Source organism: Delphinapterus leucas, chromosome 4 (genome assembly GCF_059928025.1).
Source record: "Delphinapterus leucas isolate spDelLeu-1000000601 "Yukka" chromosome 4, BTC_Dleu_Yukka2, whole genome shotgun sequence".
NCBI classification, from domain to species: domain Eukaryota; kingdom Metazoa; phylum Chordata; class Mammalia; order Artiodactyla; family Monodontidae; genus Delphinapterus; species Delphinapterus leucas.
Genome location: NC_143132.1, coordinates 141,551,480 through 141,575,471, shown reverse-complemented (window position 1 = coordinate 141,575,471; position 23,992 = coordinate 141,551,480). Strand labels below are relative to the sequence as shown.

Sequence of the window (23,992 nt, the reverse complement as noted above, 5' to 3'; positions counted from 1 at the left end):
CTTGAGAAGAAAGTGTAATCTGCTGGTTTTGGATGGAATGTCCTATAAATATCAATTAAATTTATCTGGCCTATTGTGTCATTTAAAGCGTCTCTTTCCGTATTTATTTTCATTTTGGGTGATCTGTCCATTGATGTAAGTGAGGTGTTAAAGTCCCCCACTATTATTGTGGTACTGTCAATTTCCTCTTTTATAGCTGTTAGCAGTTGCCTTGTATATTGAGGTGCTCCTGTGTTGGGTGCATATATATTTATAATTGTTATATCTTCTTGGATTGATCCCTTGATCATTATGTAGTATCCTTCCTTGTCTCTTGTAACATTCTTTATTTTAAAGTCTATTTTATCTGGTATGAGTATTGCTATTCCAGCTTTCTTTTGATTTCCATTTGCATGGAATATCTTTTTTCCATCCCCTCACCTTCAGTCTGTACGTGTCCCTAGGTCTGATGTGGGTCTCTTGTAGACAGCGTATATATGGGTCTTGTTTTGGTATCCATTCAACAAGCCTGTGTCTTTTGGTTGGACCATTTAATCCATTCACGTTCAAGGTAATTATCGATATGTATGTTCCTATGACCATTTCTTAATTGTTTTGGGTTTGTTTTTGTAGGTCCTTTTCTTCTCTTGTGTTTCCTACTTAGAGAAGTTCCTTTAGCACTTTTTGTAGAGCTGGTTTGGTGCTGAATTCTCTTAGCTTTTGCTTGTCTATAAAGCTTTTGATGTCTCCATCGAATCTGAATGAGATCCTTGCCAGGTAGAGTAATCTTGGTTGTAGTTTCTTCCCTTTCATCACTTTAAGTATATCATGCCACTCCCTTCTGGCTTGTAGAGTTTCTCCTGAGAAATCAGCTGTTAACCTTATGGGAGTTCCCTTGTATATTATTTGTCATTTTTCCCTTGCTGCTTTCAGTGATTTTTCTTTGTCTTTAATTTTTGCCAATTTCATTACTATGTGTCTCTGTGTGTTTGTCCTTGGGTTTATCCTGTATGGGACTCACTGCACTTCCTGGACTTGGGTGGCTATGTTCCATGTTAGGGAAGTTTTTGACTTTAATCTCTTCAAATATTTTCTGCGGTCCTTTCTCTCTCTTCTCTGTCTGGGACCCCTGTAATGCGAATTTTGTTGCATTTAATGTTGTCCCAGGGGTCTCTTAGGGTGTCTTCATTTCTTTTCATTCTTTTTTCTTTAGTCTGTTCCACAGCAGTGAATTCCACTATTCTGTCTTCTAGGTTACTTATCCGTTCTTCTGCCTCAGTTATTCTGCTATTGATTCCTTCTAGTGTAATTTTCATTTCAGTTATAGTATTCTTCATCTCTGTTTGTTTCTTCTTTAATTCTTGTAGGCCTTTGTTAAACATTTATTGCATCTTCTCGATCTTTGCCTCCATTCTTTTTCCGAGGTCCTGGATCATCTTCACTACCATTATTCTGAATTCTTTTTCTGGAAGGTTGCTTGTCTCCACTTCATTTAGTTGTTTTTCTGGGGTTTTATCTTCTTCCTTCATGTGGTACATAGCTCTCTGCCTTTTCATCTTGTCTGTCTTTCTGTGAATGTGGTTTTTGTTCCAAAGGCTGCAGGATTTTAGTTCTTCTTGCTTCTGCTGTCTGCCCTCTGGTGGATGAGGCTGTCTAAGAGGCTTGTGCAAGTTTCCTGTTGGGAGGGACTGGTGGTGGGTAGAGCTGACTGTTGCTCTGGCACATGTCTTTTTGGTGGTATCTTAGACTTGACGAAAAGTATACTTGGAAAGAAAAAGAAATATGAAGAAGATTTTTGCTTTTATGAAAAAAGGAGAACAGTGAAAATAGCAGCCAGCCTTGGTTTTGCAGTGAACTGTCACAGAATTAGTGCACTCTGAGCAGCGGGAATCGCCCCACCAAGCTCTTTCCTTGCTTGGAACCACACTCAGCATCAAGCCGCCATAGCTTTGAACTCTGAGCATCTGTGCTTTATCTTGATTTATTTTCTGCATCTGTTAGCAAGATGTGTCCTGAGGTAATTGCTTTTTTGCTTTTTGCCATTTCAGCTTATGAAAGCTTTCATGGGGGTGGTCTGCTTGTGGATAATGGAGGAAATCTGTAGCTTTCTTAATTTATTTTTTTGGGTCATTCATTGCAGGTATGTAGGAACACAACTGATTTTTGTGTGTGTTGATGTTATACCCTGCAACTTTGCTGAAATTGTTTATTACCTTTAGTGGCTTTCTTGTGGATTTTTTTAGATTTAAAAAATATGTATAGGATCATTTCTTTTGAGAGTAGAGATAGTTTTACTTCTTTCTTTCCAAATTGGATGCCTTTTATTTATTATTTTCTCGTCTGATTGCTCTGGCTAGAACTTCCAGTACATTGCTGAATTTCAGTGGTAAAAATGAGCATCCTAGTCCTTTTCCTGATCTTAGAGGAAAGGAATTGTCTTTCCTATGGAATATGCTGTTAGCTGTGGATTTATTTGAAGATGCCCTGTACCATGTTGAGGAAGATCCCTTCAACTTCTAGTTTTCTAAGTGTTTTTATCATGAAAGGGTGGTCTGGATGCTGTTAAATGCATTTTCTGCATCACTTGATATGATTGTGTTTCCCCCCATTCCCATTCTGTTAATGTGTATTACATCAACTGATTTGCAAGCGTTGAATCATACTTGAATTCTTGGGGTAAATCCCACTTGGTCTTAGTGTATAATCCTTTTAATATGCTGTTGAATTGAGTTTGCTAGAACTTTGTTGAGGATTTCGCATTTATATTCACAGAGGGTATTGGGCTTTAGTTTCTTTTCATGTGATGCTTTTGTCCTTATCAGGGTAATGTTGGCTTCATAGAATGAGTTTTGAAGTATTCCCTCCTCTTTAATTTTTTTGGAAGAGTTTGTAAAGAATTGATGTTAATTCTTTAAATGTTTGGTGTAATTCTAGACTTTTCTTTGTTGGGAAGTTTTTGATTACTGATTCTACCTCTTTGGTAGTCCAGGTCATTGAAAATTTTCTAGTTCTTCTTGAGTTAGTTTAGGTAAATTGTGTGTTTCTTGGAATCTGTCCATTCATCGAAGTTATCTCATTTGTTGGCCTATTATTGTTCACAGTATTTTCTTATAATCCTTTTTTTTCTCTAAGGTCTGTAGTAATGTTTCCAGTTTCATTTATGATTTTAGTTATTTGTCTCTCTCTTTTTGTTCTTTTTTCTAGCTAAAGGTTTATCAATTTTATTCGTCTTTATCAGTTTTATTGCTGAAGTTGTTTAAACAACAACTTCTGGTTTTGTTGATTTTCTGTTATTTTAAAAATTTTATTTGTCTCTGATCTTTATTATTTCCTTCTTTCTGATAGTTTTGGGTTTAGTTTGCCTTTCTCAGTCCTCAAGGTATAAAGTTAGGTTATTGATTTGAGATCTTTCTTCTTTTTAATGTAGGTTATTTACAGCTGTAAATATCCATCTGAGCAGTACCTTCACTGCATCCTGTAAGTTCTGGTATGTTGTATGTTGTGTTTTTGTTATCATCTTTAATTTGTGATTTATCTTGTGATTTCTTCTTTTATCAATTGGTTGTTTAAGACTGTATTAATTTCCACATATTTATGGAATTTCCTTCTGTTACTGAGGTCTAGCTTTATTCCATTGTAGACAGAAAGGATATTTGTGTGATTTCAGTCATTTTAAATTATTGAGACTTATTTTGGAGCGTAACAAGTGGTCTTCCCTGGAGAATGTTCTGTGAGGCCCTGAGATGAATGTGTATTCTGCCGTTCTGTGGAGGGTTCTATACATGCTTGTTAAGTCCAGTTGGTATGTAGTGTTGCTCATATCCCGTTTTCTTATTGATTTTCTTTCTAGATGTTTTATCCTTTATTGAAAGTAGGTGATTGAAGTCTCCAACTATTATTATAGAACTTCAATTCTTTTGAATGTTCTCCATTTACATTTAAAGTAATCACTGATGAAGAAGCACTTACTTCTGCCATTTGTTATTTGTTTTCTATATTTCATATCTTTTTTGCCCCTCATTTTTTCCATTACTGTCTTTTTTTGTGTGTTTAATTGATTTTTGGAGTGAACTGTTTTGATTCTCATCTCATTTCCTGTATTTTTGGTTGTTTTCTTTGTGGTTATCATGAGGATGACTGTTATCCTAAATTTATAACAATCTAGTTCAGATTGATGCCAACTTAACTGCAATAGCATACAAACTGTGCTTCTGTTTCCCCACCTTTTGTGTTGTTTTTGTCAGAAATTATATCTTTATACATTGTATGCCAGTAACATAAATTTATAAGTTTTAAAATGTATTGGTCTTTTAAATCGTGTAGGAAATAAAAAGTGAGGTTACATATCAACAATGCTATGATAGTTGTTTCTACATTTGCCCATGTGTTAACCTTCACTGAAGATCTTTATTTCTTCATATGGCTTTGAGTTACTTTCTAGTGTTTTTTCATTTAGACTTAAGGACTTCCTTTAGCTTTACTTATAGGACAGATCTGGTAGTAATGAAGTCTGTTAGCTTTTGTTTATCTGGGAGTGTCTTTATTTCTTCCCTTTTGTTTTTTAGGACAGTTTTGCCAGATAAAAAATTCTTGGCTGACAGTTGTGTTAGGCAGGGTTCTCCTGAGAAACAGAACCAACAGGGTGTATGCATGTGTATGTGTGTGTGTGTTTAAATAATAAACATATATATTTAGAAAGAGATTTATTATAAGGAATTGGGTCATGCAGTTAATGGAGGTTGAGAAGTCCCCAGATCTATAGTTAGTAAGCTGGAGATGGAAGAGAGTCAATAATGTAGTTCCAGTCTGAGTCTGAAGGCCTGAGAACCAGGAGAACCGGTCATCTAAGTTGCAGTTGTGAAAGCTGGCAAGTTTGAGGTCTAAGAAGAGCCATCATTTAAGTTTGAGTCCAAAGACAGGAAAAAATTGAAGTCCCAGCTCAGAGCAATCAGGCAGGAGGAGTTCCTTCTCACTTAGCCTTTTTGCCCCATTTAGGTCTTTAGTTGACTGGATGAGGCCTACCCACATTTATGGAGGGAGTCTGTTTTACTCAGGCAACCAATTCAAATATTAACCTCAGCCAGAAAACCCAGAACAATGTTTGACCAAATGTCTGGGCACCCTAGAGCCCAGTCAAGTTGACACATAAAATGAACCATTACAAGTTTGTTTCTTCTCCTTCCTCCATCCCTCCCCTCCCTCCCCTCCCTCCATCCCTCCCTCCCTTCCTTCCCTCCCTCCTTCCCTCCCTCCCTCCCTTCCTTCTTTTATTGAAGAATAGCTGATATACAATGTTATGTTAATTTCTGCTGTACAGCAAAGTGATTCAGTTATACATATATACATTCTTTTCTTAAAATATTCTTTTCCATTATGGTTTATCACAGGATATTGAATAAGTTCCCTGTGCTATACAGTAGGACCTTGTTGTTTATCCAGTCTGTATTTAATTATATTTGCTAACCCTGGTTTTTCTTTCAGTACTTCAACATCTCATCTGAATGCCTTCTGGCCTCCTTGGTTTCTGATGAGAAATCAGCTTTTTATCGTATTGAGGATTCCTTGTACATGATGAGTCATTTCTCTCAGGCTACTTTCAAGCCTCTTTCTTTATCTTTGAGTGTCAACAGTTTGATTATAATGGGTCTCTGAGTTTATCCAACTTAGAGTTTTTGGAGCATCTTGTATTTCTGGATTCATGGAATTCATCTAATTTGTGAAGATTTTTGACCTCTTTTAAATACTCTTCCTGTCCTTTTACTTCTCTCTTCTTCCCTTGGGACTCCCCTAATATCTGTGTTGGTCAGCTTGATCGTGTCCCACTAGGTCTCTTAAGCTCTGTTTAATTTCATACTTTTTCTCTTTGCCTCAGACTCAATAATTTCAAATGTCCTATCTTTAAGTTCACTGATTCTTCTGCCTGCTGAAATTGCTCTTGAGCCGCTCTAGTGCTTTTTTTTCCATTGCAGTTACTGTGCTTTTCAGCTTCAGAATTTGTTTGGTTCCTTTTTATAATTTCTATCTCGTTATTGATACTCTAATTTTGTTGATACATTTTTTTTCATGTTTCATGGTTTCTTAAAGCTCTTTGAGCATATTTAAGACTTGTTTTAAAGCCTTTGCCTGTTAAGTATGATTTGTGGACTTCCTCAGGGACATTACAGTAAATTTATTTATTTTCTTTGAATGGGAAATACTTTCCTGTTTTTATGCCTTGTGATTTTTTTTTGTTGACGACTAGACATGAATATTATAATGTGATAACTCTGTAAATCATATACTCCCTCTTCCTAAGGGTTTGATTTGTTTTTCTGACTGTTGAAGACTGTAATAGTCTTGTTTAGTGATTTTCCAAAACCATTTTTTGCAAAGACTTTATTCCTTGTCATGTGTAGTCAGTAAATTTTCTGTTCCTTAGCTTGTGTTCAGCTAGTGTTTTGACAGAGATTACCTTAAGTGCCAGGAGCTGAAACAAAAACAGAAACAAAAAAATCCTAAACAAACAAATAGAAGAATACCTCTCCCAGGCTTTGTAGATTGGCCCTGTGCCGGGGCAGTCCTTTAACACTTAGCCAGGCTTGCAGGTAGCTTGGTGATCAATCCAAGGTGGATGCTTAGAGTTCTCTCAGGTATTTTTCTGAGCATGCATCTTGCTGTGGGAATGCATATTGTTTTCTAAATTCCTCTCTATACTCCTAATTTGTCATAAAAGTTCTCTCCAACTTTTGTTCCTGCTCCTAAGTGATCTGTTATATGTTTAGACAGTAATCTTTTGTCCCAGGCATCTTTAGTTGTTAGTTCTGTCTGTGTGTTTTCAAATGATCACTGCTTTTCTAGCTTGAGTTCCACGTTAGGTGAAAAAGAGCTGAGCGCCTTGCATCAGTCCTTCAGGTGGCCCCCCAGACAGATTAGAACAGATAAACACACTAATTTGTGAATAACATCTGTTATGCTCTCCCTAGAACCTGTCCCACACTGCAAATACAGGTTAAGGCTGCCACTGTGCCACAGAAGGGATGGGGGCTAGGGCATGTTAAAACACCACAGAGCTTTCCTATGGTTTTGAAATTGCTTTTTTCTCGATTCAGTGTTTGTTTGGCTTTTCTCCGTAGTTTTAAATCTTTTTTTCTGGTTGTGCTGTGCGGCTTGCAGGATATTACGTCCCTGACCAGGGATGTCCAATTTATTTTTTCTTTTGTTACTTGTGATTTTGGTGTCATAGCTATGTACTCTATACTTTAAGGGGCAGGCAGAGAAAAATGAGTGAGTAGGGAAACTAAGAGGTCAGAAAAGAACCAGGAGAGGATTTTCTCAGATAAATCGAGAGAGAGGTTTAAGCCAAGGGTAGCCAATTACATCATATACTGCAAAGGGAGTTTAATGAAGAACGAGAGCTATAGGAGAAGAATAAAAGGTACTATGTCAGCAATGGCTTTTGGCACTGGAAATGGAGGGTAGGGTATATAGTCATTGATAAGCTGGTATCTGCTATCAGAATGACCATTGGGTACTTTATTTACATGTTTCACTTTTGAATGCTGATGACAGGAGTCAGTGAGTTGTGGTGTAGAGTGATGGTGAGGTTTCTCATAGTTGCTCTCTATTATACTCGTCACTGTTTTCCCTTGGTAGTTGTTGTAGATGTCTTCTGTGATACCTGCTCAGCATAGGCCCACCTTGTCTGAGAAGTGATAACTCCACTTCAGGAGTGGGCCTCTGCAGTTGCATTTGTAAGTGGGACCCTCACATTCCCAGTACATTGCTGTTGGGCCCATGGGTGGACCTCTGTGCTAAAGTGAGCTAAGCAGTTTTTCAACAATTTGGAATTGTTGGAAGGCAAAGATGCTGGTTGGATTCTGCTGGGCTTTTCTTCTAGAAAGATGTGTAAAACTGGGGCTGGGACAGCCATGGTTTTAGCTCATGGTCATAGAGAACCTGGAAGAGGGGACTGGCGTGTGGAGAGCAAAATGAAGCCCACTGCCAGGGACAGACCGACTCACTTTGAGAGACAGTGTGATTGCAGGGAGATAGAATAGCTTCAGTTCTTAGCAGTTTTGTACTTCCTGATTTCCAGCCCCCACTTATAGTTCCTATTCATCAGTTCTGTGAGATACCTTTATTTCGTTTTAATGTGAGTTTTCATATGGGGCTAAGTACCTTTGTATAGGTTTCTCTTGTTGGTACCCAGAGAACCTTGACTAAGACAGTGGCACACTGATATGAGAATGTCTACTGAGAAAAGAGAAGGGAGGAAGGAGACAGTTTCCTATGAGATGCTTATATAATTTTAACTGTGATGCTGGGCAGTGACAGAATGGTGATGATTATTTTAATGTGGATTTGAGTACTTACCTGTGATTCAGATTTAATTAAGCATGCATTTTACATTGTTTATGTTCTTTGGTACTGGCTTTTTTTTTTTCCTTTGGCCACTCCGCATGGCTTGTGGGGTCTTAGCTCCTTGACCAGGAATCGAACGTGCACCCTCGGCTGTGAAAGTGCAGAGTCCTAACCACTGGACTGCCAGGAAATTCCCGGTTCTGGCTTTCTAATTTAAATAACTTGTCTTTGCAAATAATGAAGTAAAAATACTGTAGCATTATCTGTGAAACTGAACATGCAAGTAACCTGTGACACAGTTCTCCTTCTGGTTATGTTAGAAACCTCTTGGATGTGTGCACCAGGAGACGTGTTCAAAATTGTTTTGTAGAAGCATCATTTGTAACAGCAAAAACCTGGAAATACTCAGATGTACATTGGTGGTAGAAAGGATGAATAAGTTGTAGCATATTCATACATTGAAGCGTTATATAGTGTTGCAAATGAGTGACTTATAGCCACATGCTTGTCTTAGAAACAGTATTTAGTGAAAAAATATTTAATGTTTCTTCATAGAAAAATATACATAGTATGATACTGTTTTTAATGAGACTTAAAAACAAATTAAAAACTAAACAACATATTGTTTAATTATGCATAAATAATAGGATAAAAATATTAAGAAAGAGTAAGTGTATGATTAAAGAAAAATGTAGGATAGTGATTTCCTACGTAGGACATGGGGCGGAAGGTTGGAATAGGGGAGGAACACACCGGGAGCTTAAAGAAATTGGTAATATTTTACTTCTTAGGTTCAGAGATGAATTTATTATACCCATTTTGTTATTGTGCTTTATAATATGTATTATGTGTATTCTTTTACACATACAGATACTTCATAATACAAAGTTAAGAACTTTTATAAATTTGGTATACAAATACTTGCATTTTTACTTAAAAATAAAACCCACAGGACAAAACTCAGCATTTCTAAAACTGAAACAATCATATCTTTTAAAAAACATTGTTCTCTCCAGACTTCTCTCTTTATTTGCCTCATGCTACCTTCTCAGACCCAAAATCTTAGGGTTCCTTTTGACTACTTTATCCTCAGATTAATTTAATAATGTTAAGTACTAGTGATATAGTAATAAACAAGGCTTGTAGTAAGTATTTTCTGAACAAATAAATGAGTGAAGCAGTCTTTCTCTTTTTCTCTCTTGTAACGTTGTCATTCAACAAGTTCTGTCTATTCTTAACAATTATATCTAGGTTAATCTGTGTTTTCTGTTTATAGGGTCTCCAGCTGGGTTTCAGGCCCTTACATGCCTGCATGGTCTCCCACCTGACTTTCCTGTCTGTATTCTTCCTTCTGCTTTATCGTTCTTATCTATCGTTTATCGTTCTTAACTGATACAGGATTAATCTTCCTAAAACATTGACTTGATCATTTTTACGCAGTTCCTTGGAAACTTTAATGATAAAGTGTTGAGGTACATATTCTTTAGCTTGGGCACCAGCCTCCTACAGTTTGGTTTTAACCAAGGCCCATTCTCACTATGCCTTTTATGGGGGAACAGATACCTCTCTTACTGGCTGCTAAGCCTTGGGGCATGGGGATGAGGGGTGGCGAGGTAGCCTGCCTGGATGTTCTTATTCTTCATGCTGTTGTAGCCTTCAGATTCCCTCTAGCTTCAAATATCAAATAACTATATTTGGACCACTCTCAGAGAAACACTTGTATTTTGCAGCAATTGTAGTAGATTCTTCTTTTTAAAAGTTCAGTTAAGATTATTTTGTTTTCTGTCTTTTTGTTTTCTGTCTTTCTGGTATTATTCTTAAGTTTTTGTCTACTTTCTGGTTTTCTAGTCTGGTTTTGCTTGGAATCATTATCAGTGGAATCATTATCATTTTAGTGTGCAGCTGTCTTAGACAAGGTTCTCTGGATGCCGATAATAGAAATCTATACGAGATTGCTTAGCTCCAAGGAGAATTTTTATTAAAAAGCAACAAAGGGTGGATTAAAGACTTGAATGTAAGACCTGAAGAAAACATAGGTGGTAAACTCCTTAACATCAGTATTGGCAATGATTTTTTTGGATTTCACACCAAAAGCAAAGGCAACAAAAGCAAAAATAAACAAGTGGGACTACATCAAACTACAACGCTTCTGTATAGTGAAGGAAGCCATCAACAAAATGAAAGGGCAACCTACCGAAAGGGAGGAGATATTTCCAAATGATAATTCTGATAAGGGAATAATATCTAGAATACGTAAAGAATTCCTACAACAACAGCAACAGACAACCCGATTAAAAAATGGGCAGAGGATCTGAATAGCCATTTTCCTAAAGAAGACATACAGTTGGCCAATAGGTACATGAAAAGATATTCAGTATCACTAATAATCAGGGACATGCAAACCAAAACTACAATGAAATATCACATGAAGTGAAATAAGTCAGATAGAGAAAGACAAATACTGTATGATCTCACTTACATGTGGACTCATAAGGCAGTCTTATAGATACAGAGAACATACTGGTTTTTGCCAGAGGTGAGGGTGGGCAAAATGGGTGAAGGGAGTCAAAAGGGACAAACGTCTAGTTATAAAGTAAACAAGTCATGGGGATGTGACAACTGTAGTTAATAATACCGTATTGCATATTTGAAAGTTGATAAAAGAGTAAATCTTAAAAGTTGTCAACACAAGAAAAAAAATTCTGTAACTTTACAGTGATGATGTTAACTAGACTTGTGTTGATCGTTTCATGGTATATACAAATTTTGAGTCATAATGTTGTACACTTGAAACTAATATATGTCAGTTATATCTCAGTTAAAAAAAAAGACAACAAAGGTATCTCATAGAACTGATGAGCAGGACTACAGTTGATCTTTTCAGGGCTCTGGAAATCAGGAACTACAAAATCCAGTCTAATTTCTGTGGATTTGGTATGGGATGGGGAGGCTAGAATGTATAGTCCCCCATCTTGCTTCATTCTGATTTCAGTTTAAGAATCAATTTGCTCAATAGATTCTTTTACAGATAGGGAGTTTGGTAATAGATATTTTTCCATCATTACTGTCCAAAGTATATCTCTAGCCTAGTTTTATATTTAGAGACCAGCAATTTAGAAGTGCAAGAGCTATGAACCTTCTATAAGTGATGACATCAATTAAAATACTTCAAGTGAGTTATTTAAAGCTCTTTGTATGATCTTGAAAGTTTGAAGAAATGTGAACCAAGCATCATAATTTTGAAGTAAACTTGGCCTTTTATGGAGAGAAGTGTAACTATTTTTATGTATTCATTGTTTATTTAGTTTATTTGTATAGTTATGGAGAAGATGTATTCACTACTATTAAGCACTGTTTGTGCTTAATTCACAAAATTATCATCATCATAAAGAACTCCCAACAACTGTTTATTTTGTTTTACCTGATTTTTGTATATTAAAATATATAGAAATAATTGGGCCTTGAGCAGGAACATGAAATATTTCTCCTATTTAGACATTTCGTTGCTTTTTTTTTTTATTGTTGTAAAAGTATTTGATTATAGTAGTTTAATCTTTTCAGTCACTATCCAAGAAATTGAATTTAGGTGTCTGAGAGATGTTAGGAACTTTACCCATAAAATGTACTTTAAAATCTTAACTGAATTCCCTGGCGGTCCAGTGGTTAGGACTCCGTGCTTCCACTGAAGGGGGCATGGATTTGATCCCTGGTCCATGTGCCTCGGCACAGCCAAAAAAAAAAAAAAAAAAAAAAAGATAAAAAAAATCTTAACATTTTCTGAGTAAGTTATACTTAACTATAAAAATTTGAATAAATGTTATTGAAGAGAGAAAATGGATATAATGTCATAGCCAGTATCTTCTTTTCAGAACACAAGGATCAGTTTGCATATGTGATAAAATATATTGGCAGTAAAACGAAGTGGAGATAGTGCATGGCCTGTAATTTTTTTCGTAAAGTGTTATAAAAGTAAGTGTCTCAAATACAGTGTAATTATAAGTTATAATAACTATTCATGATATCTTTGAATTTAAATTATGTCAAATTAAATAAACTTAGATTGAAACTGCATTTATAATTATATAGAAGTTCATAATTTTTAGACAAAAAGCATTTACCAAAAATTATTCCAAAGTTTAGAAAACTGAGTAATTTAAATTTAAAAACTTAAAATAACCCTTAGTTAATGATTTTTATTTACCTTTGTTAAAGAAGACTTAGATGCAAAAATAATAATCTCTATCTCTTTAAATGTAAATGTCAATCCAATGAAAAGGTGACTGAAAATTAATGACTTTATTTAAAAAAGTGAAGTTCTTAAAATTTTAGATTAGATCTAATTTTTTTGTTAAAGGATTTTATACAAATTATAAGAATAGCTTAATTATAAAAATTATAAAGATAATTTTAATTCAGAATATTTAATTTAAGATAATTTAAGCTCAAATGTATAATTATGAAGTTATGACTCCTAACTATATAGAATTTGAAATAAGTCATATAACCTTTCTAGATATTTTTCATAATTAGGTGAAAACAAGGCATGAACTATCTCCATTTGATTTTCTTGCTAATACTTGCAATTTATTTCTAGAGTTATTCCTTAATTGCTGAAAAAGAGTTGGTCTGTCACATGGTTACCCATTATTTTTCTACAGTATAATATGTAATAAATTTTAAGGATGCATATTCAAGAAATAAATGTTGGTGAAAAAGTTTTTTTTATTATGTAGGTTTCAGGTGTACAGCATTGTAATTCAACATCTGTATACACCACAAAGTGGTCACTACTGCAGGTCTGGTTTACCATCCATCACCATCTCTTCATTTGTTTTGCTCACCCCCATCCACCTTCTGGTAACCACTCATCTTTGTATCTATGAGTTTGTTGTTTTATTTTGTTTGTTAACTTTTTTTTTTTAAGATTCCACATACAAGTAAAATCATATGGTATTTGTCATTTTCCCTCTGACTTATTTCACTTAGCACAATACTCTTAAGGTCCATCCATGTTGTCTCAAATGGCAGAATTTCATTCTTTTTTATGGCTGAGTAGTATTCCCGTGTGTTTGTGTGTGTGTGTGTGTGTGTGTGTGTGTGTGACATCTTCTTTATGCATTCATCTGTAGATGGACATTTAGGTTGTTTGTTGTAAAAAATGCTGCAGTGAACATAGGGGTGCACATATCTTTCTGAATTAGTGTTTTCTTGTTCTTCAGATAAATACCCAGAAAAGGAATAGCTGGCTCATATGGTAGTTCTGTTCTTAATTTTTTGAGGAAACTACATACTGTTTTCCATAGTGGCTGCACCAATTTATAGTCCCACAAACAGTGTATGAGGGTTTCCTTTTCTCCATATCCTTTCCAACATTTATTTATTTATTTATTTATGGTACGCGGGCCTCTCACTGTTGTTGTGGCCTCTCCCGCTGCGGAGCACAGGCTCTGGACGCGCAGGCCCAGCGGCCATGGCTCACGGGCCCAGCCGCTCCGCGGCATAAGGGATCCTCCTGGACCGGGGCACAAACCCGCGTCCCCTGCATTGGCAGGCGGACTCTCAACTACTGCGCCACCAGGGATAATAGCCATTGTAACGGTGTGAGGTGATAGCTCATTGAGCTTTTGGTTTACGTTTCTCTAATAATCAGTGATGTTGAACCTTTTCACACACCTGTTGGCCATCTATATGTCTTCTTTACAAAAATGTCTATTCAGATCCTTTGCCCGTTTGTTAATCGGTTTTTTTTTTTTTTCTGTTTTTGCTTTTTGTTTTTTTGACCTTGCCATGCAGCATGTGGCATCTTAATCTCCCGACCAAGGATCCAACCTGTGCCCCCTGCAGTGGAAACTCAGAATCCTAACCACTGGACCGCCAGGGAATTCCCCAGGTTGTTTGTTTTTGTTGTATGAGTTCTTTATATATTTTAGATATTATCCCTTTATCAGAAATATGATTTGGAAATTGCTCCTCCCATTCGATAGGTTGCCTTTTCGTTTTTATGATGGTTTGCTTCACTGTGCAGAAGCTTTTTAGTTTGATATAATCCAAAAAGCTTTAAAAGGGCAGCTTCCTAATAGTGTATGTGTGTTTGTTTGTGTGTGTGTGTAAAGGTAGAGTTGTTTCTTTGGTGGATTCAGTGTTTATGGAAAATAGTAGCTGATTAAACCTAGAAACTTATTAGAATTAGCTTTCCTTCAGATATAAAATATGCGCTCCTCTAACAAAGGTATGAGGTTCTGGTTTGAGCAGAAGCGTAAGATCCTTTGTCCCCTTTGTAGTGCTGGATATGTGAAGAAGTAGTATAAACATGGTGCGTTCTTTTCAAGTTGAATTTTAGTGGGATATTGTGTAATGGGAAAGAATTAACACAATTATTTAAAAATAATACTCAGTGCCAAAGAAAATGAATGGTTATTGTTAACAGTTTTGGGTTCCATTCCCAGACCTCCATTGGGAGGTCATTTCTATTAGGGTACTTATTAGGGGGATTTCAGTGGGAAAATTTGTGATTCTGTGACTTTGGATGTTAATCTCTAGGCATCAGTTATTTCAGTCATTAGCGTTTCCCTGCAGTAAGCTCAAGTCCTCTTTTGACAGATATAGAAGTAAATTGCTAGCCTTTATTTCCTCCCAATTTTAGCTATTTGCAAATGTTTATGATAATGAATTTTGGCTTGTGACTTGTTTTTATGGATGATATAAAAAATCTTTGTAGTTTGCCTTAAAAATATATTCTTAAAGAAAGTGCATTAATTTTTAGTGTTATCTTACTTGAAAATTTGCTTACTTACTCACTTTCATGTTTTAAGTAGAGAGCAGGAAGTACCAGTGAAAAGCGTGTAATTATGGGAACATTTTCTGTACACGGATGTGTGTATGTATGTAGGTATGTTTTTAAAACCTGCTTTTTTTCTCTCCACAAAGAAGACTTGAAGCAGCTAAGGAGAATACAAACAAATGTGGTTATGAATAACTTTAAATAAAAACTCAAAAGTCACTGTGGGATATTTAATTTTTCTTCTTCTTTATATTGGAATGGATTGGTGGTTGGTTAAACTTGGTGTGAGCTGTCAAAATTTTAAATTATAAGGCTAAATATTCTCATAGCCTGATGTTTGTGTCTGGCTGAAGTAATGCATTAACAAAAATAAACTTCACTGTAAATTTCCAGCTTAAATCCATTTTTATTGTAAATAACCAAGTTAGAATATTTTGTGTCTTTTATCTGCTCATGCATTAACTTTGAATCAATATAGCTGTGGAATAGTTTGGGGAAGATTTCTTTTTTTTTTTTTTTTCTGAAGGATGATCCAGAGATATATTCTTTCAAATTTAAGGTCAGCAGACATAGTGAATGAGGATGGGCAGAAGGACGTTTGTTTTTAAAATTTATTTATATTTTTGGCTGTGTTGGGTCTTCGTTGCTGCGCGTGGGCTTTCTCTAGTTGCGGCAAGTGGGGGCCACTCTCTTGCGGTGCGCGGGCTTCTCATTACCGGTGGCTTCCCTTGTTGCGGAGCACGAGCTCTAGGCGTGCGGGCTCAGCAGTTGTGGTTCACGGGCTCTAGAGCGCAGTCTCAGTAGTTGTGGCGCACGGGCTTAGTTGCTCCGCGGCATGTGGGATCTTCCCGGACCAGGGTTCGAACCGGTGTCCCCTGCATTCGCAGGTGGATTCTTAACCACTGCGCCACCAGGGAAGCCCCAGGGGAAGAATTTCTTATTTGGACCTTGCCCCTGAGATTTTCTAAATGGCTTGAACTTTTGATTCTTCATGGTTAAGTATGGATGACAATTTTTGCCTTGCTCAGCCTTTACCTTACTTTTACCTGATCAAGTTTTAATCACTCAGCCCAGTTTTTTTCTATTTAAATTCTTTTCCCATAGCCCATAGAGGTAACACCATATGAATCTTATTCAGATCCAATAAGCAGTTAAATATCTTGCTAAATTGTTTGAATTTGGTGGCACTGAATCAAATAGGTTAATACATCATTTCATTTAATTTGCTATGTATGCCTAATGATTGTCCTTTCAGTTTCATGTGATGGAGACTGATGGTAAGAGGCAGCCGTTGATTGGATTTTGGATATCTTTTTATATTGTTGCATTCAATTTACATATTTTTTCTTGCATATTTTTGATGCTGTTCACCATGTTCTTTCACTTTCTAAGCTTTTAGCCATTATTATATCTGTTCTATAAAACCCATAAGGGTATTGTGATGCTTCAAATAGATGTGTGTCAAATATTTGAAAAGTAACCAAACGTTTATACAGATGTTAGTTATGATTCTTTCTCAGGAGGCGTGATGCCATAATTTCTGTTTTGCCAAGTAGGTGTGAATTTATATTTGATTCCTGCTGGATGTCTGAGCAGGGTCTTTTAAATGAACTGCATTTAGAAATAAAAGAATCTGTCATGATTAGAGGATTTAATAGGTAAAGTATGCTGAAGTATTATGTAGCTCACTTCCCATTGAAAGGAACAGTTAATGGAATTGGAAGCCTGTTCATTTCAATACAATTGAAAATATATTCAGTCTCTGCTAATAAAAGTTTGGGATTTTTTTTTCATACAGTTACACATTAAAAATAACTAATAAACTAGATACAGTTTGGGCAGTATGGACAGAGTGTTTCCACTGAGAGGAAATCACTAGCTCTTGAAACTTGGTGTCTAACTTTCTTTACTAAGTCCACTTGTCTCTATTTTTGTTTATTTAGAGTACATCTAGAGCTTGAGTTCTTAGATTTTTTAAAAAATGATGGAAAATGCTGGTTTGGAATTGTGTTGCAGTGATTGTGGTGGGTGTAGCCTCTACACTGATAAGGAGTTATCCAGGTGTTTACCTGTATCTTTACTTTCTGTTTCTTTTTCTTGGATTGTCCATCTGCATCTTCATTTAGTATGGAAATTTTTCAGCCATCATCTATTTGAACATCATCTATACTCTCTTTTGTCTTTTGTATTCTTTTCTAATTTCGATCTGTTTGTGTTTTAGATTGTTGCTGCTCAAAGTGTGGTCCTCAGGTCAGTACTGGTCTGCAAACTGATGTTATTGGTGTGTAATGAACCAAGACAAATTCAAAGTAAACATTTAGAAGCTTTTAATAGCAACTTGATATTATCATGACATCTAAGCACATGATTTTTCAAAAAGAAATTCACATTTACTGTATTTTATAGAAGTTTTTGTCTGCAGTAGATCGGCCATTTAAAAAATGGTCCTTCATCACCGATAGTTTCAAAAGTATATATTTTGTTAGGCCTTCTTATTCTATTCTTTGTATCTCTTAACTGCTCTTACATATTTTATTTTCTTTCTTTGTCTTTCTGAACTGCATTTTAGATAGGTTTTAAAAGTCTTTCCATTTACTAATTCTCTGTACTGACTCTACTGTTTAAACTTTTACACTGAATTAAAAATTTTACCTATGTTTTTTATTTCTTGAGGTTTTATTTAATTCACACACATATTTTAAGCGTTTCTATTACTTGAAACATCCTTATTGTATAATCTTTCCAGTAATTGAAATATATGTACTCTAATTCTGCCATCACTTGTTTATGTTGGCCCTCATTCATTGTGTCTGTTTTGTGATTTTTTTTTTTTTAATTGAGTAGAATTTTTTGGAAAGTTGTTGGATTCTTTGAGGCCTGGATTGAAGTTATTTTCTTTCACTGAGAATTTACCTGTGCTTCCCCCAGGTGACTAGGGATACTGACAGTTTAAGAGCACTTTAAATAGATTTCCACATGAGATTTGTTGGATTATGCAAGTAGTGTGAATTTAGTCTGAGAACCTTTGTGAAGTTTCCCCTTTGTGATTACAGTGTCAAGAGAATTGATAAAACATTCTTGAAATGACAAAATTATAGAGATGGCACATAGATTAGTGGTTGCCAGGGGTTAGGGATGGTGCTTTTGATAGACTTTTTAGGGTCCATCTCCTGAGCCTCGTGTAGACATTAAGATGTAAGATCAGTTTCAACAGTTTTAGGTACATACTCTCAGAATGAAAGCTGGTTTCCTAGGTTTGCTTATTCTACTTTCATTGTGTTTATAGCTTATGTGGATAGGGTACTTTCTTGCTAGCTAAGCAATTCATTAAAACAGATTTTCCCACTAACGTTAAAAAGTTGTATCTAGTAGTGTCAAGGTATCTAGTCTGCCATACTGCTGGAAATCAGTGACCCATCTGTCTACAGTTTAGTCTTATGAAGTATGTTGCTATTTTTGCCTGTGCTCTCTTGTATTTTTGTTAAACTATATTATCTTATCTCTTTGGTCGATCAGACTTCTTGTACAGACCCATTACAATCTATACCCAGTTATGTTTTCTCCTTGGTTTCCCACTGTTCCTTCACTGGTGATATTATGGTTTATTAAAGACATCGTGTGTTGTAGCTGCCATTCTTTCACTCGTGTCATTCTATCCTGTTTAAATACTATCTCTCCTTTTGACTCCAGCCGCTGCTTCTAGCACTGTTGACATTTTGGGCTGGATAATTCATTTTTGTGGGGGGCTGTCTTGTGCATTGTAGGATGTTAGCAGCTTCCCTGGCCTCTACTCACCAGGTACAAATAGTACCTCCCATTTTCTAACAGTTAAAAGTGTTTCCAGATGTTGCCAAATGTCCTTTGGGGGCACCATCTCCCATGGTTGAGAACCACCGTTCTAGCTCTATATGAACTTGGCCTCAGTTGAAGAGCCTTCTTTGATGATTCCTGCCTGTGGCTTTTACCTTCTGGATTTTCTGTAGTACATATTGTCTGGATTGTACACTTGTCCCTATTACATTTGGTTGTGAACTTCTTTCTCTCTCTTTCTCCCCGCCCTCTGTGTGTGTTTGTGTATTTGTGTCTGTGTCTTTCTTATTTCCCTCAAGTTCTAGAGGGTGGGGACTATGTATTTTACCTTTTTATTTGTTTGCAATTTTGGTCAACCCCATATACTTGTTAGTAGTTTTAAATATATCAATCTCTTGCTTTTTCCTTATTTTTTCATTTTTTTATATGGTAGTAATGGGGGTTTAGGAAATTGAATCATTCTAGAGAATGTGGAGAACTTTGAGGCATTCTAAATTGAGACTTTACTAATGGTAATGTTGAGACTTGCAGATAATAGAATTAATACCAATGTAACAATAGTGTGTATACTCAGTAATAACTCTGGAAAATTCAAGACAATGTAAGATAGTTACAAAGATATAAGAAAGATGTAATTTCTGTTAGATAGATCCATTATATAAGTAACCAGAAAAATGTGCAGTAGAGTAGCATTAAGAAAAATAGACTCAGAAATATAGAAAATGGAAGGATTTGTAGAAGCATGAAGTACGAATGATTAGTTCTACAGAATGAGATGAGCAAAGTAATCAATATGTCAGGGTAAATTGTTAGGAATGATGGATGTAGCATCTGGTTAGGAGTGAGTTGTGTAAAGCTGATAAATGTGATATATGAATGTTAGTAAGTTGAAAACAAGTTGGGCATAGAGAGGTTAGCTTCTTACTGTTAACTCAGGAGGAACATGTATATTTTGCCCCAGTTGGGAAAGATACAGCGCAGCTATAGATCCCCCCCGGCTTTTTAAAATTATCACCAAGTTCCAAGTAACAAAATAAATTAAAGCTTGAATCTAATTACCTTTATAAAGTGCTTTTCCTCATCTAGGCCAAAATCTTCATAAAAAAATCAAAAGCATAATATGTTTTCATTGTAGAAGAATTAGAAAGCAATGAAAGTTGCTTCCCAAAGCCTAAACCACTATTATCATTTAATCCTGTTCTCTTGATTTTTATATGGTCTCAGTTTCTCTCTAGATATAGATATAAAATGTGCCTGTATATAGATATCAGTGTATACTGTGTGTATATGTGTATGTTTGTAAGTATGTATATTTATTTAAAATAGGGATTATTTCATATGAAACGTGTTATATAGTCTATTCTTTTTCATATAATATTATGAACATTCTTCCATATCTGTAAAAATTTTTTGAAGTGTTATTTAGTGTCTACATAGCATTCTGTTCTGAGATTATCCCCAAATTTATTTAACCATACACCTATTGTTAAACATTTAGATTTTCTTCCGTAAATATATATACACACACATATACACATGAACGTACATATACACATAGTTTTTTCTTTCCAGGTCTTTTTTTAAAAAATTTTTTTATTGGAGTATAATTGCTTTACAATGTTGTGTTAGTTTCTGCTGTGCAATGAAATGAATCAGCTATATGTATAGATATACATATTCCCTCCCTCTTTGACCTCCCTCCCACCCCCACCCCCACCCCACCCCTCTAGATCATCACAGAGCACCGAGCTGAGCTTCCTGTGCTTTATAGCACGTTCCCACTAGCTGTCTGTTTTACACATGGTAGTGTATATATGTCAATCCTAGTCTCCCAGTGAACCACTCTAATGAAAATTTTGAGTACATCTCCCATTTTCTTTGAAGAGTTGTTACCTCCACCATAGTCTGCCTCTCATAATTCGCTCCACAAAATCGTTCTCCCTGTCTTCCTTAATAAAAAGAATCCCAATTTTATATGTGGGCAGTATTACCAAATTTGGAGACTGTGTTTCCTATCCCCTCAAGTGGTTAGGTGTGGCCAAAGGACTGGTTATGGTTGCGAAGCTGTAAGCTGAAATATGAGCATTAGAAGAGAGTGAGATGGGCCTTTCTTCCCCTTCCTTCTTGCTGCTCCCCATAGCCTTCTTGGAGTGTGAGGTGACTTTTAATAGAACAGTATATGGTAGAGCAAAAAGATGGAAAGAACTTGGATTCCTAATATTTGGAGCGGCCACATCAGCCTTTGATTGTCCACTTCTAGACATTTACATGGGAGAAATTCTCTCCCTTTGTTTTTTTCCTCTCTTAAGTCATTATATTATAATTATTAAAAAATTTTTTTGTCTTGGGAAGGATATGACCTAACCCTAGCTGATAAAGGATGCCATTGTTTGATGCTCTGTGCAGTACTGTGATGGGTCCAATATAAGGAAACATGCATTGTGTCATGGTAGATTCTAGATCCATGTTGAAAACCAAAATCTACTTTGAGACTGGAGAGAGATTAATTGGCATTGAAAGGGAAATACTTGATATGTATTTTCTGGAGTTCTTTGATAATTATATTGCCGAATTTTGTTCTCAAATGATTTTAATAATTACCACAAATATTTCAGAAAATGTATGACAGCTTTTAGGCAAAAGAAATCACTAAATATTGAAGATTATTAATTGTAGTGTATCAAAATCTCTTAAAGCCCTATGAATTTGTAATATTTATTAGATATCTTGGCTAGTCATTTAGACAGAGTTAGTTCATAAATGTGACTTTTAATGCTCTCATTAACTTTATTGGAAGAATTTTGACAAATGAAATTTAAAAAAATTTTAATTTATAACTTTAGACGTATTTTGGGGTATTGATTCTAAGACAGTTACTCATAACTTTGGTGAAAGAAGTGAAGGATACACATTTAAAAAGTTACTAGACTATTTTTTGAGAAGTTTTAGGTTTATAGAAAAATTGAGCAGAAAGTACAAAGAGTTCCCATATACCCGTTCTCCACAGTATACACATTTTTATCCAGGGTGTTCCACACACATAAAAAAAGACTTTATATCCCTGAACCAAATGTGTATTATTTTATAACAGGAAAACTGCACAGCCCTGAAAGACCTTTTACGCTAACCCAGAGTTTCCCACCCTCAGCACTATTAACACTTTAGGGCAGATAATTATTTGTTGTGGGAGACTATCCTGTGCATTGTAGGATGTTTAGCAGCATCCCTAATCTCTACCCACTAGATGCCAGTAATACTCTCTGGTTGTGACAACCAAAAATGTTTCCAGACGTTGCCAAATGTCCCTTGGGAGGCAAATCACCCCCAGTTGAAAACCATTGCTCTAACCAATTTTCGAAGCTTTAGGATTTGCTGTATTTTTAAGGTGGGCTCAAATTGAAGGAGCCTGTAGTTCAGTGACCCTTCACGTGAAGTGGTGTAGAAAAAGTTAGAATCTTCCTGCCCCTTGGGGACCGCAGGCAGCATACAGACTCTTGCTGAGCCTCATTTTCCTTGATTGTGAAATAGGTAAAATATTACCTAAGTTGTTTGAGAATTCATTGAGCTAGATTATCAAAATATTTTAATTTTAGTTTCTTTCTCTTCAGATGTTGTGCTATACTGTTTGGATTTATTCCCTTGAAAGTGTCAAACACTCATTACAAAGTTCTTATTTCTGTGGGAAAGGCTATCACAGTTTAGGATCTGCTATTTATGGACTTCAAGAGTACTATACTGTGGGTGGATAAAAACCTGAAATAAATGTTAAGTGAAGACTGACTTATGAGGTCAGTTGTGTTTTGTCTCTTTGTGGTGCTCCCATTAGGTTGTCGCAGCATTCACATTGTAACAGTTAAGTGATCTCCTGTGTTCTTTCAGGGACTGTGAGCTTCTCCAGTTGTTGATAGCATTAGATGTCAGCCAGTCGCTTTGACCTTCAGAAGTTTTTGTCTTCACATCTGAAATCCCTCCAATTGTAACAGCTCCATTAGAGGAAGCCAGGCCTCTATCAGCTTGTGCTTAGTCCACTTAAGACTTCTAAAAACTTGACAAAGTTCACAGCTAATAACCTCCACTTCCCATTGCTACTTTGTAGAGTTATAAAGCATTGTTCACCAGTGAATGAAGTGCTGTCTATAATAATTAAGGTTATTCTAACTCTTCTATCCCTTGCAGAAAATTTCCAGAGACTTGGTGAAGATAGGAAAGCTATCAGAAAGACTATAGCACTATTGTACTGTAAGTATTGCTTTGAAAAAGAACTGTAAATTAAGAATATTTTAAGTATCCAGTTGTTTGGGGGAAAATATGTTAGGCAGAGTTATTATATGTAAAATATAGAAGAGGATATATTATAATCATGTTAATAATTTATAAGAACTAATCCTATGCAGTCTTTTAAAAATTGAAAATGTGTTCTTATGTACTGAGATGAGGATTTTACAAATAGCATTGAAAAATATTTCTAATTCTAACAAGGATTGATCTAGTTTATGTACATTTGCTTATTTAAAACTATCAGAATCCAAAGAATCATTGTAGTTTTGTAGGTTTGTGATTTGTTTGGGTGATTTATTGTTTAGGTTATTTTGCAGAATTATTTATTTGCTGATTTATTTATGTATTTCATTATTTATTTATTTGATTATTTAGTAAATTATTTATCTGATGAATTATTAATACATCTTCATGACATGCTTTAAATTATTTATAACTTAATTTTGAGTTTATTGCTTTTAGTTGCTGCATTGTTACTGACTAGTTTTGATTTTTTTTTTTTGTGGGTCTTTAAAATTAAAGTATTAGCTCTAAGGCAAAAGTATATTCATTGCAATACCCAGGGATTTTTTTAAAAAGTAATTTATGGTAGTGATAAAATTTCAGTTATGCTTTGTTTAGTTCTAAATTTACCTGTTTAGGGTTACCCATGATAGAATATTTATTTGTTGTGTGCATACTTATTGTAGAGTCACTTACAAATTAATGATATAGCCTATAGCCTGTAAGGTGAGACAGAACATATAAACCTCAGTCCACATTATCCTTGGTATCTCTAAACGGCAGGTCGGTATTTCTTACTTG

At 35.5% G+C, this 23,992-nt stretch overlaps 1 protein-coding gene across 9 annotated transcripts in view; it reads left to right on the top strand.

Moving 5' to 3' along the window:
• TBC1D5 (TBC1 domain family member 5) overlaps nt 1-23,992 on the top strand; it is a 536,700-nt gene that overhangs the window by 32,127 nt on the left and 480,581 nt on the right. For 8 of the 9 annotated variants that reach the window (XM_089911191.1, XM_089911189.1, XM_089911188.1 and 5 more), the window contains exon 2: nt 23,087-23,149. The gene's annotated coding sequence lies outside the window, so the exon portion shown is untranslated. Of the gene's footprint in view, nt 1-17,321; nt 17,351-23,086; nt 23,150-23,992 lie in introns of all 9 variants that reach the window. The other variant, XM_089911183.1, reaches the window with a different exon arrangement.